The sequence below is a fragment of the Pseudorca crassidens genome, chromosome 2 (assembly GCF_039906515.1).
Source record: "Pseudorca crassidens isolate mPseCra1 chromosome 2, mPseCra1.hap1, whole genome shotgun sequence".
Taxonomy (NCBI): Eukaryota; Metazoa; Chordata; class Mammalia; order Artiodactyla; family Delphinidae; genus Pseudorca; species Pseudorca crassidens.
In genome coordinates, this window is record NC_090297.1 from 75,078,152 (window position 1) to 75,091,200 (window position 13,049).

At 37.5% G+C, this 13,049-nt stretch overlaps 1 protein-coding gene and 1 long non-coding RNA gene across 5 annotated transcripts in view; one reads left to right on the top strand and one right to left on the bottom strand.

Moving 5' to 3' along the window:
- Nucleotides 1-13,049, top strand: part of LOC137218932 (uncharacterized) — a 213,334-nt gene that overhangs the window by 133,405 nt on the left and 66,880 nt on the right. The window lies entirely within an intron of this gene.
- The window catches only part of COL24A1 (collagen type XXIV alpha 1 chain), a 431,777-nt gene that overhangs the window by 92,169 nt on the left and 326,559 nt on the right, over nucleotides 1-13,049 (bottom strand). The window lies entirely within an intron of this gene.

Genomic DNA, 13,049 nt, shown 5'->3' on the forward strand with positions numbered 1-13,049 from the left:
CAACTTGGTTTTAGTACACCCATTGAATTAACGATAAGGTAATTAAAGTTAACCCAAATGCATCCATTTCAGCAGTTCTATGAGCTAGTATGGGTTCAACATCTTGTTGAATGTATAATACTATAACATATATCTAACATACTGTCAAGGAGAATCTTAAAACCTCAATGAAGTGTAAGATTAAGCAAATATTATTTGATCTGTGGAAAAAAAAGGAGAGAGGGGAAATACATGGAGAGAAAAGAGACAGTCATATCAAACTGTTTAAAACAATATTTTCACTTCAATCTGTATTTTGTTTAGACAAAAGTAGACTAAAAGTCTTCAATAAACACTTTATTAAAGTAAGAAGTGGCTAAAATATTTTAAATGTCATGTGAATTTGCAGGTCAACAATGGTTAGGCTTAAATGAGATCCATAGTAAGCCAGACTGCAAGTTCTAAAATAGCTAATAATTAATCATAGCATTCCTTGCATTAGTTGGAAATGAAAATGGAAATTTCAAATTTGCGTCCCAAAGCTTGGCAAACTGCAAAAATGATGCAGACAAGAAATAAATTGTGGTTTACCACTGTGCTGCGGAGGCTCTTGATAAATATTTGTTGAACGAATAAACAGATACCTAAGGAAATGAGTCATGCCCTGTGCTCCTGAGCAAATGTTCTTCTAGCTTCAGAAAGTCCGCTGAATTTAGAGGCCAAAGTGGTTAAGTTCTACTGCTGTAGTTCTAGCTGCATCCAGAGGTTGAAATGATAGTTGCACTAACATGAGACTTCTTTGTGGTTAACGTGGACTTTTTAAGAGAGGCTGATTAACATTCATAGAGGTTAACGATATGAGCATTTAAGTCAGACAGCTGTACTTTCATGTTCTGGCTCTGTCACCTAACGGCTATATGACCATAAGTAGGCTATTTGACTTCTAAAGTCCTCAGTTTCCTGTTATATAGCAGGGATATATTAATACTTCTTCAAAGGGTTACTAAGATTGAATGAGATAATGCATTCAAAGCTTAGAAAGGAATAGACTTATACTGAACAGCTCAATAAATGTCAGTTCTCACTAATTTCTGTTGTCTTTTTAAAGTGCATTATGTAATATTTAAATATATATAAATATATATAGAAGATATTAAAAGGTATAATGAGCACCCATGTACCTACCACCCACTTTAAGAAACAGAAGCTACACACACACACACACACACACACACATACATACAACTGTTAGCAGACACATCACCTTCCCCCCTCACTCAGGTGCAACAATTGTCCTCAATTTGTTTATCATTCACATGCATTTCTTTATACTTTCACTCCATTTGTATATATTCCCAAATATTATATGGTTATTTTGCATCTTTTCAAACTTTCAATAAGCTGTATCACACTTTATATATTCTTTTGAAATTTTTTGAACACAACATTTTGTTTTTGAAATTATTCAGTGTCTCTACTTTACTTACACTTTTTTTTCACTCCTACAGGATTACATTTTGCTATCAAACCAGAATTTATTCAACCATTTTCCTAGTGAAGAATTTTTGGTAGTTTTTTTGTTTTTTCTGTTACAGATAATGCTGCAATAAACACTCTTGTACATATCACCATGTGCCCACCTCAAGAGTTTTTTGGGCGAGGGTATATACCCTGGAGTTGAATTGCTGGCTTGTAGGATATATGCACCTTTCAGTATACAAGATTTTGCCAACTTGTTCTCCAGAGTGCTTTTGCCAATTTATATTCCCAAAGCAACGTTTACTGGTTCCAATTACTCCAAATCTTCCATAATGCTTGGTACTATCAGACTTAAAATTTGTCTGTCTCAAGGGAGCAAAATGATGTATTATTTGGGATTTCAATTCACATGTCCCTGATTATTAAGGAGGAATGAATATCTATTCATACAGTAATTCAACATCTATATGTGAATCTCTAGTTCCCATCTTCTGTCCAGTATTCTACTGGGCTGTCCTTAATGTCCTGATACTTGTATTTCATTCATTCTGTATATCACAAATCTCTTTTCCCAGCCTGGAGCTTATTTTCTCACTTTGTCCACTATAATTTTTCACTAACACAACTTTGAAGTTTTAATGTAGTCAAATTCATCAATATTTTCTTCTTGTTTTATTTTTTTAGTGTTTAAGAGATCCTTACTGCTTCCCCTTCCTCCATGAGGTCATAAAATATTCTCCAATTTAAAATTTTGATTTTTATAATTAGGTCTTTAATCTAATTGGGATTTCATTCTTTTGTGTGTTTGTACTTTGATGTGAAGGAAAGATTTGTTTTTTTTCCATTTGGATAACCAATTGTACCAGTACCATTTACTGAATATTTCATCCTTTCCTTATAAATCTGCAATGCATAATCAATTTATTAAACTTTAAGTTTCAAAATATACTTAGATCTGAGTCTACATTCTATTTCCATTGGTCTATTTGTCTATCTGTGAATGAATGACACTGACTAAATGACTAGCTTCAATAATAAGTTACGGTATCAGGTAGAGCAAGTTCTCCCTTTCAAATACCACTCCCCACCAACATCAACAACCTGTTCTTGAAAACTGTCTTGATATTGGACCTTTGATCTTCCACACACATTTTAAAACCACTTTTCATCAATCCAGTTATATAAAAAAATCCTGTAGAGATTGTGACTGAAACTGTACTGAACTTATAAGGAGGGTTAAATTTTTTTGATATTGAGTTTCCCTATCCATGAAATATCTCTCCATTTATTTAGATCTTTGTTAATAAACTACTACACACTTTTTTTTCAATAAAATTTTGCAAATCTTTTGTTAGATTTATTCCTAGGTACTTAATTTTTGCTGATTGTATTGAATTTTATTTTTAAATTGTATTCTTAAAAGTTTTCTGTTTCTTGCTGGTAGAAAAGAATGGAATATTTTTTTGGTATATTAATTTTATATATAGCATCTTGCTAAACTCTCATGAATTCTAATAATCTGTCTGTAGATTACTTCTCTCATTTTACTCTACTGGCTGGGACTCTGAGTAAATGGGGAATAGAAATGGTAAATAGTAGTGACCTTTGCTCATTTCTTTTAAGTTTCACCATTAAGTATCATAGTCAACGTATGGAAGTTAAATTTTACTAAATGCATTTTTTTTTTTTTTTTGCGGTATGCGGGCCTCTCACTGTTGTGGCCTCTCCCGTTGCGGAGCACAGGCTCTGGACGCTCAGGCTCAGCGGCCATGGCTCATGGGCCCAGCCACTCCGCGGCATGTGGGATCTTCCCGGACCGGGGCACGAACCCGTGTTCCCTGCATTGGCAGGCGGACTCTCAACCACTGCGCCACCAGGGAAGCCCACTAAATGCTCTTTGTTTCATCTATTGAGATGATAGTTTTTCTTCAATTTGTAAATATGCGACTTAATTTTATAATTAAAAAAATATGTTAGACCTTTGTTGCAATACTAACAGGGAATTCATAAATCCCTTTATCCTGTCAGTACTCCAAAATGGTACTGAATTCAAATACTCAGGTATCAGCTGAAAACCATGGCATGGCAATGCTACCTGCCAATCAACAATTTAGTTTAGGCATCACTGTAAGTTATATATTTAAATATCATATATTTAATATTTAAACATTATATATTTAAATATTAAGAAAAATTTATGGATAATGCAAAAATAACAGCTCTGACATAAGTGACAAGCATAAGTAAGTTTCACAAATGTGTATAATTGAGACATTTGTTATTATTCTGAAAGATGACTTACACATTCATCTCTATCTTCAAACCTCCATTCCCTCCTCATTTTCAAGTTAATAACCTTGCTTCATATCTGAGAGATAGTAGCAATTAAACAAGAGCCATCTCCTCTTCCCAACACCCAACTTTCCAATACACCTACTTATGCACCCACATATTCTGCTTCTCTTCTCTTACAAAAGAAGTGTCTCTGTTTCCTGCCTGAGGCCAGCTCCTCACTTACACATATAAGAAGCCTATGTCCTCTCACCTATTCAAGGCTCTCTCTTCTGAAAACATCCCCCTTTCACTTGCACTATCAATTTTTCTCTCTTGACTGGATCATTTCCAATAGTATTCAAATATGCTAAATATTACTCATTAAAAAAATCCTTCCTCGATCTCATGTTCTTCCCGTCCTTCCTACCTTCCTTTTGTCTTTTCCATTCTCTCATTCAATTTCTCGTGTACTTTTCTAGAAACATTTTCTGCTCCCCCTTCACAGAAAAACTTTTGAAAGACTTGTTTATGCTCATTGTCACCATTTCCTTACTCTCGTTTTCTCTTCATTTGGGCTTTTGTTCTTACCACACCTCTGAAATTGCTCTTTTTCAGGTCACCAACTGACTTCCATATAGCCATCTCCAATGGCTGGTAATCCAACTCATTTTATCGGAAACTTCTTTTTCATTCTTGAAACTTTTTTTAAACCTTTGTTTTTATGGCAGCACACTTCCCCGATTTTCCACTTACTTATATCTCCTTATATGCTGGCTCCTCCTCTGCCCAAGCATCTAATGTTGGAGTGCCCTCTTCTCTTTTCTCTTTTTAGGTGATCTCATCCTGTCCCTGTGGCTTTAAAGACCATCTACATTCTAATGTTTCCTAAAATTATATCACCTGTCCTGACTGCACCACTGACTTTCTGATCTACCTTCAACATCTCTTCTTGAATTTCTAATGGGCATCTTAAACTTTGTGTGTCCCAAACTGAACTCTTGGAATTCCCTCCTTGAACCCCTAAACTGCTTCTCAGTTTTCCCCATCTCCTTTGTTAATAGGGCAATATTTTGAAAATTATTAAAATACTTTTCTATTTTGCCTTTTTGATTACATGGACTTCATCCTATTTAGCCCAAGGGATTCATATGTACAGGGGTTGAATATATTAAGAGATGATGTTTCTATTTTCTTTGTTTCTAACTTTAACATTTCACAAGCTGAGCCTGGGGCACCCAGCACACAAGGCTGTCTTAAACTGTAGAGAAGACACACTTTCCATTTATCACAGTAGAACTCTAAGGATTTTACTAGATGGTAGAAGGATGAGGATATGACATAGGGGAAGTAAAGAGAAAGCTTAAGACTTTTTCTTTGCCCCCAGGAGAATCTGGGAAGGCAAAGAGGGAGACAGAGAGACATTGGTGTTCAGATTTCCCTCATTCTGAGTTTTGGCAGAAAGAGACCCTTGTTCCCTACTACTCATTCAGGATTCAGAAAAGGTAGCTTTTCTCTAGCTATCACATGGTTTATGGCTATATCAATTTGGTTGCTCAGCAAAGTCAAAATGAGGAAGACCATATTGTTATATTTTCCTGAGCTACTCCTTGATTCCTATATGATGTAGAAGGGAACTAAGAAACACCTGGGGAGCTTGCATGTGTGTATCGGTGGCCATTACTCTAGGAAGATGTGGCTCTGTAGTAAGGGCTGAAGAGCAGACTCCTTGGGCTAGAGCTGAATGAAAATCACAGCAGACCTCAGAGGGATCTAATGATTAGCAGAGGCTGACAGGCTATTTAAGCAAGGGAACACCCCCCAAAAAGAAATGAAAATTACCAGTTTAGAGACATCATCATCAAAGGCCACGAGGGTGGGCAGTAAGCAAACTGACAAGGGACATTATCACGTCCCACTCAGTATGAATAATACCTGCCTCTAGATCTAAGGCCTCCTCGTCTTTGTCACCACAGCAAACACAGACTCAATATTAGAAAGGAGTAAAAGAGGGAGGTGGAAGATGGGTACATCTGAGAGACTAAGCATCATAAGAGTCTGAGCACTACCTAAAGAGCCGACTAAATTACAGGAACAGATTAAGCTTTCAATTGAATTGGATATAAAAATTTTCTCTCTGTCTCCCCCAATTCCCCAACCACTCCTCACTAATCAGTAAGTTAGGGCTTGTGAGGAAAACCATATGAACCTGAAATAAAGAAATTACATATTTGCAAATGTGTAAGTACCAACTTGTAACCCTATTACACACTTAATGGTATGATCAACCACTCCGTTGCTCTGCCTAAAAACCAGGATTTATTCTTTATTATATTGTCCCTCTTCCTCAACATCTAAACCATGAGCAAATCCAGTCAACTCTATCTCCAAGATGTCTTGAATCTGATCATTATTTACTCTCTCTATTGCTCCCCTGCATTCCAAACCACCCTATCATTTTTTCATCTACACGACTGCCACAAACTTCTAAGTGGTTTGGTCCACTTTTACCCTTACATTCCATTTCTTCGAAATAACACAAATGTTACCAACAATGTTAATCAAGCATCTCTCCCTGTGTAAAACCTTCCAGATGGCTGTCCATTGCAAGTAGAGTAATCTTCAAACCTCTTATCATGGTCTATAATTCCCCTACATGATCTGCCTCCCTCCTATTTCTCTGACATTGTGTTTCCCAGTTATTTACTATACTCTGGCTACTTGACCACTACCACCCTTTTTTTAAATAGGGCATTTAATAAATGCCCTTTCTACCTTGCAGCATTGGCATTAGGTGTTTCCTCTGCCTAGAAAGCTTTTTTTCAGATATTCACATGACTGGCTTCTTATCCTTAGGCATCTGGCTCAATGTAACCTCATGTAATCCTTCTGTGGCCATCCCAATTAAAGTAGCCCCTTTATCAGGACATTCTCTATCCCATTACTATGTTTTATTTTCTTCATAGCACTTATCACTATCAGAAATTATTATTCTTGTTCACACTGCCTTTCCACACTACATGTTGCATGACAGCAGAGACCTTGTCTGTTTAGTTCATTGTTGTAACATTAGTGCCCAGAACTGTGTCCAGCATATAACTGATGCTTAATAAATATTTAATAAATGAATGATAGAATGCATGCCCAAAGTAGAAAGTAGCTAGTCTGCTAGGTATTTATTTGTAAATAAATAACACCTTAAAGAACATTTACTATCTGTTGGAAGTAAAACCAAAGTTCGTGAATAAAAGGCAAAGGGTAGTGGCAGATTTTTATACTACCTTTTAGCTTCTAGGAAATAGAACATATGGATCTACTAGGAACCTTTTGCACAGTAAACTTTCGTACATATTTGAAGAGCTCATTATGTGTGAGAAAAGGGGTTACCTGTGCTCTAAGCTGCATTTTCTTCTGTCATTATAATCAGAAAGATCTCCCCTGGTTCTTCTGTTCACTTTTTTCCTCTTTAAAGATAGTTTGTTTTTCTTTTGGGGAGTGGTAAACCTCCATTGATATTAGGCTGGTTTATTTTCGTGCTTGTTCTGAAATGTGTAAGTAATATTTTGCTCCAAAATGTTGGGTTTTAAAAGTTTAACAAGACGCACTGCAACCCATTTGTATAATTAGAGGCTTGCAGAAGAGACTGGAAAAAAAAGCAGCAGTTTCTACAATGTGCATGTTTTAATAGATTTCTTCAATGATTAAAGAAATAAGAATGCTTTTAAATAAATGTCATGTTGACAGATAATAGTTGGCTTGATGTTCAGCCTACTTATAACACAGAGGAAGCATTTCGGATTCCCTACTGATTATTTTAAACTTTGTTGAGAGTAGCTGTATTGTCTCAGAAGTAACACATCACATATATTTTTTAAACAATTTTATTGAGATATAATTCACATACCATATTATAAATCCATTTAAAGTGTACAGGTTATGGTTTTTAGTATATTCACAGAGTTGTGCAACCATCACCACAATCAATTTTAGAATCAATTTCCATCATCCCAAAAAGAAACCCTGTACCCACTAGCGGTCACTACCAGTTTCCTCCCAACCTCCCCAGCCCTAGGCAACCACTAATTCACTACCTGTCTCTAGAGATTTGCCTATTTGGGACATTTCATATAATATGTGGTCTCTCATGACTGGCTGCTAGGCATAATGTTTTCAAGGTTCATCAATGTTGTGGCATGGATCAGTATATTACTTCTTTTTTTTCCAAATAATATTCCATTGTGTGAACATACTACATTAACTAATAGACATTTGTTAATTGATGACCATTTGTGTTGTTTCTACTTTTTGGCTATCATAAATAATGCTGCTATGAACATTCATGTAAATGTTTTTGTTTGAATCCTGTTTTCAGTTCTCTTGGGTATATACCAAGAATTGATGGGTCAAATGGTAACTCTGTTTTTAACATTTTGAGAGACTGCCAAACTGATTTACAAAGTGGCTGCACAATTTTACACCCCACCAATGATGTATAAGGATTCCAATTTCTTTACATTCTCATCAACACTTGTTATTTTCTGTTTTCTTTTCCTTATTATAACCACCCTAGTGGATGTGAAGCAGTATCTCATTGTAGCTTTATTTGCATTTTCCTAACAGCTAATGATGTTGAGCATCTTTTCATGTGCTTATTTGCCAACTGTATATTTTCTTTGGAGAAATATCTGTTTAAAGACTGCTCATTTTTCAGTTGGGTTGTCTTTTTATTATTGAGTTGTAAGAGTTCTTTATATATTTTGGATACCAGTACCTTATCATATACAATTTGCAAATAATATTTTCTCCCATTCTATGGGAGTCTTTTCACTTTCTTGATGGTGCTCTTTGATGCATAAAACTTTTAATTTTAATGGAGTACAATTTATCTATTTTTCCTTTTATTACTTGTAATTCTGGTGTTATCTAAGAAGGCTTTGCATAACCCAGGGTCATGAAGGTTTACTCCTATGGTGTCTTCCAAGACATTTATAGTTTTATCTCTTACATTTAGGTCTATGACACAGTTTGAGTTAATTTCTGTGTATAATATAAGGGAGGATCCAACTTAATTATTTTGTGTGCGGATATCCAGTAGTTCGAGCATCATTTGTTGAAAAGACCATTCTTTCCCTCATTTAATTGTCTTGGTACATCACATGCTTTGGTAATTCAAATTTATTTTATCTATTTCTTTTTCTTGGAATTTATTTTATCCCTTGCGATAGCCAATAACACTAGACATTGTTAAACAAAGTTTGGAAGTTATAGAGAGTGCTCCCATCAGAGACAATGTTTTTCTTCTGCTTGAAACCTTTCAGTGGCTTCTTACTACACTTTAAATAAAACCCAAATTTTTACCATGGTTTAAAAGGTCCTTCATGATCTGCTTTCTACCTATTTCCTCAAGCTCATCCAAACAACTTTTCACTATTCACTATGCTATAATAGCTTCCTTTAACTTTTCCAAAAATACCTAGATCATTCTCACCTCCACATCTTGGCCCTTGCTATTCTATCTACCCTGAAGGATCTCCCAAAGTTCTCTGCATGACTGGCTCCTTTTCACTCCTCAGGTCTCAATTCAATCCTCCCCTATCTAGAGAAGACGTTCCTCACTGCCCTGGTGTAAATAGTTTCTCTATCCATACTAGCTTCCCCCTTCCCTTAACCAGTTGTTCTTTATCATCAGCCTGTTTATTTTCATCATTGCATTTATCACAACCTTCAATGATCTTGTCTAATGTCAGTTTTCTCCATGATATTATCAAATCTGAGATCAGGAACCTTGCTCCTCTCATTCCCCATGGTGTCCCTAAGGCTTAGCAGAGTTCTTGGCAGAGTTCTCTCATTGAAAGAACTCATAAACTTCACTGAATTAGTGAATGGACAAATACATTTTAGAAAGTCACAGTTTGTAAGGCTAACATAAATTTAGAAACATCCAAGCTAATGCTTTTTTAAGGCTAAGCTTTCTGTCTCAAAAAAGCCTATATAGAAGATACTATGTTAAATAGACATGCAAGGATCTTTTCTGATTCAAGCAGGAAAAGAAGGAGCAAAGTCCTACCAGCTCAGCATCTTCCCTGGCACAGTCTTCTTGGGGTGTTCTGCATAGTTCCAACCCCTTTATTATGTGTAATGTGTAAACCAAGAAACCAAAGAATGACTCACCCAACAATGTACAGCTCTTTAGTGACAGAGCAGGGGTTTCAACAATTCTTGCACAGTGGTCAGTGCAGGGTTGTTTCTATTATGTGCTGTTTTGCAACACAACAGTTCAGAACAAACAAGTCTAACACCAGAGTCATATGAATCATTCAGAAGATAAGGATTTAGATAATCCTTTACTCCTTAACGCCACTGACCTCAAATTTCCAACATGATTATTTTTCAGGGCTACCAAGGAAACTGTCTTAGAAAGAAGAGTCAGGTATACTTCATTCTTTTCTAGCTGCTGATATTCATTCCTCTCATCTTTCTGACTTCATTTTTAAGAGTCTATCGGAAAAGCCTCTTAGAAAAGCGTGCATTATTTTATTTTAGCTTCTCTTAAGATATTCACCTCAACCTAATATCATACCACCCTAGACAGATGGGAAAATTAACACTTCAATAAATCCAATCAAGTTTTGTTGTAAAGGAATAAAACGAGATAACTTCATTTATATATACTCAGTTTTGGAGTGCACAGCTTCACCTCTGTTTAGATCTTAGATAACAGAATGATAGACTTTTTAAGAAATGAATGAAGGACCATAAGTCAGGCAGATGTTTCTTCTGAGAAACTTCCAAACTATTTTCCTCATATAGAGTTATACATTTAGACAACTGAATATTTTAGAACAGAACTCAAGCATAAAATACAAAATATTTTCCTTTGTTCAAAGAGTCTACATCTTGGATTTGGGAATTTGTTACTAACGTTTCTCTTGCCTTATTTTTCAAACCAGATATCATTTTCCAATCTTTTAGAAAGAAGAACATCTCTTTCTTATTTATTTTTTAAAGAATTTTTAAGGTAGCATCTTTGTGACATTGCCTAAGGAAGAATTTTTCTGAAGTGCAAAAATAAATCCAACATCAGGCCGTCTGATTAAGCAATAGTTCCTTGGATCAGAAAATTCTTTTGAAAAAATATGCTGTGGTATTTTTATTAAGTTTATGAGCTGAAAGGCATTTAAAATTCCAAGGAAACAACAAAAAGAATAAAAAAGAAACACACATGTGTTGTTACTAAAAAAGGCACCAAAGATGTGTACAAGAGGATTATTCCTGGAAAAATTATGAAGCAGATGAAATCTGTGTTTATCATTTTTCCATGTTTTGTTTTGATCTCCTTTTTCATCTCTGCTCTGTCCATCACCATTTGTCATACTGTGTCATCCCTCTCTGGGATTTCTGCCTGTGTTGTCCTATGGCATGGTTAGGCCTTTCTTTTTTTTTAAGTTCTGTGTCCCCCCCACTTCCCCCCATCAACTTTAGCGTTCTCTTAGGGAACTAAGCTAGTTGACTGAAAAATAAATCCATGCTAAAACATTAATAACTGTTTATAACTTTCTTGTATAAAAACAAATTTGATAAAAATTCTCAGGACGATAACTGTACTTTCTTGGCACTTGCTACTTGGCTTCTCTGTGGGTCCAGTCCTGATGAATCCTCTAAAATAATGAAAACTACCATGAACCTTAGAAAGGCAAAAGATATGCCCAAATCTCTAGAAGTATGGCTTAGAACCTGAGGGTGAGGCTGAAGCATGTCCTTGAACCACAGAGATTGAGAAGAACATTAGAAGGGTAAGAGGAGAGGTTTCATTTGGATTGCACTGTATTTCCCCCAGGCACAGCACCACACAGAGTGATCCCCTTGGCCTATAGTTTCTCTGTGGGAAAAGGAGAACCCAAAGTGGATATTCAGCTCCCCTACTGTTGCGGGATGCTTCCAGCGTTGCCCAGTCAGGTCTTCATGAGGATCATTTGGGGAACCTGGGGGCTTGACCACTGGGGATCAGATAGAGATGGGGAAAGGGGGCATGGCTTATAGCAACCAGCACTCGAATGTTGGTGGACTGCATTCCTGCTTGTAGTAGCACCTGAGCAGAGATCCTAGCCAGGGATCTGCAGACCTTAGCTGGTGGCTCTGTCTGGCCAGGGAGCTTGGTTGGCAGTTCTGAATGATTTGTGTCCCCCCAAAAGTGGTCATACACGCTCTTGAGCCTGTCATATGGCCCTGCCTGGGCAAGGGAGTAAATCTGCAACCCTGCTCAATAGCTAAGCATAGACTCCCATCCTGCTCGACCAGAAAGACTGGCCAGAGAACTTAGGCGGCTGTGGAGTCTATACTACAGCCTTGCTCAGGCAGAGAGCCAAGCCAGCAGCCCTGTCCAACTGTTGAGCATAGCCTCTGGCCTGTCATGACCAGGGAACCTGAACAGTAACCCTGTGCAGGCTTGGAGCCCAGTCTAAGGTACTTCACAGTTATGGGGCCCAGCTAACAGCCCTACCGAGCAGCAGAGTTTCACCTACGGCCTTGTCCAATTACTAAACACAGCCTGTAACCTCGCCCAGGCAAGGTAACCCCATCTTACCATGGAGCATTATCTGTGAGATGCAGCTGCAGGCCCCACTTGACCAGACAGCCTGGCAAGTGACCTCATCCAACAAAGGAGCACATCCAGTACCCAAACTGATCACAAAGCATAGTCTGCAACTCTGCCCAAACTTGGGGCACAGCCTGTAACTCCATTCAACAGTGAAACCATGTCAGTGGCCCCACCAGAACATGGAGTCCTGCCAGGGCCACATCCGGTTAGAGAGTACAACATGAGGCCTTGCCCAACTGCAGAATCCAACAAGTGCTACTGTCCTTCCAGGGAACACAGCCTGAGACCATATCCTACCAGAGGTAACTACAGAACCCAGCTAATGGCCCCATCTGACTGTGAAGTCCAGCCAGCACCCCTACCCAACGAGGGTGCCTAGTTAGTGGTCCCACTACAATGTGGAGCCTAGCCAGCTGGCCAACCCAACTGCAGAGACCAGCCAGTGGCAACTCTCCCCTTGCCTCAGAACATGGGTAGGAACCTCACCAAACTGGAGACCTCAATAGCAAGCTGTGTATGCCCACAAACGCTACAAGCTGATCCATCCAGTTCCCCCTAAGCAAAGCCGACTGGTGAAGGCCTTTCCCTGCCAAAACAAACCTGTAAAGTCTGGAAGAGGAGACCACTTATTCAAATGTGTAAATACCAATGCAAAGATACTATGAGCATAAAGAATCAGGTAAACTGACAAGACCAAAAGAAACTAATAAAGCTTCAATAA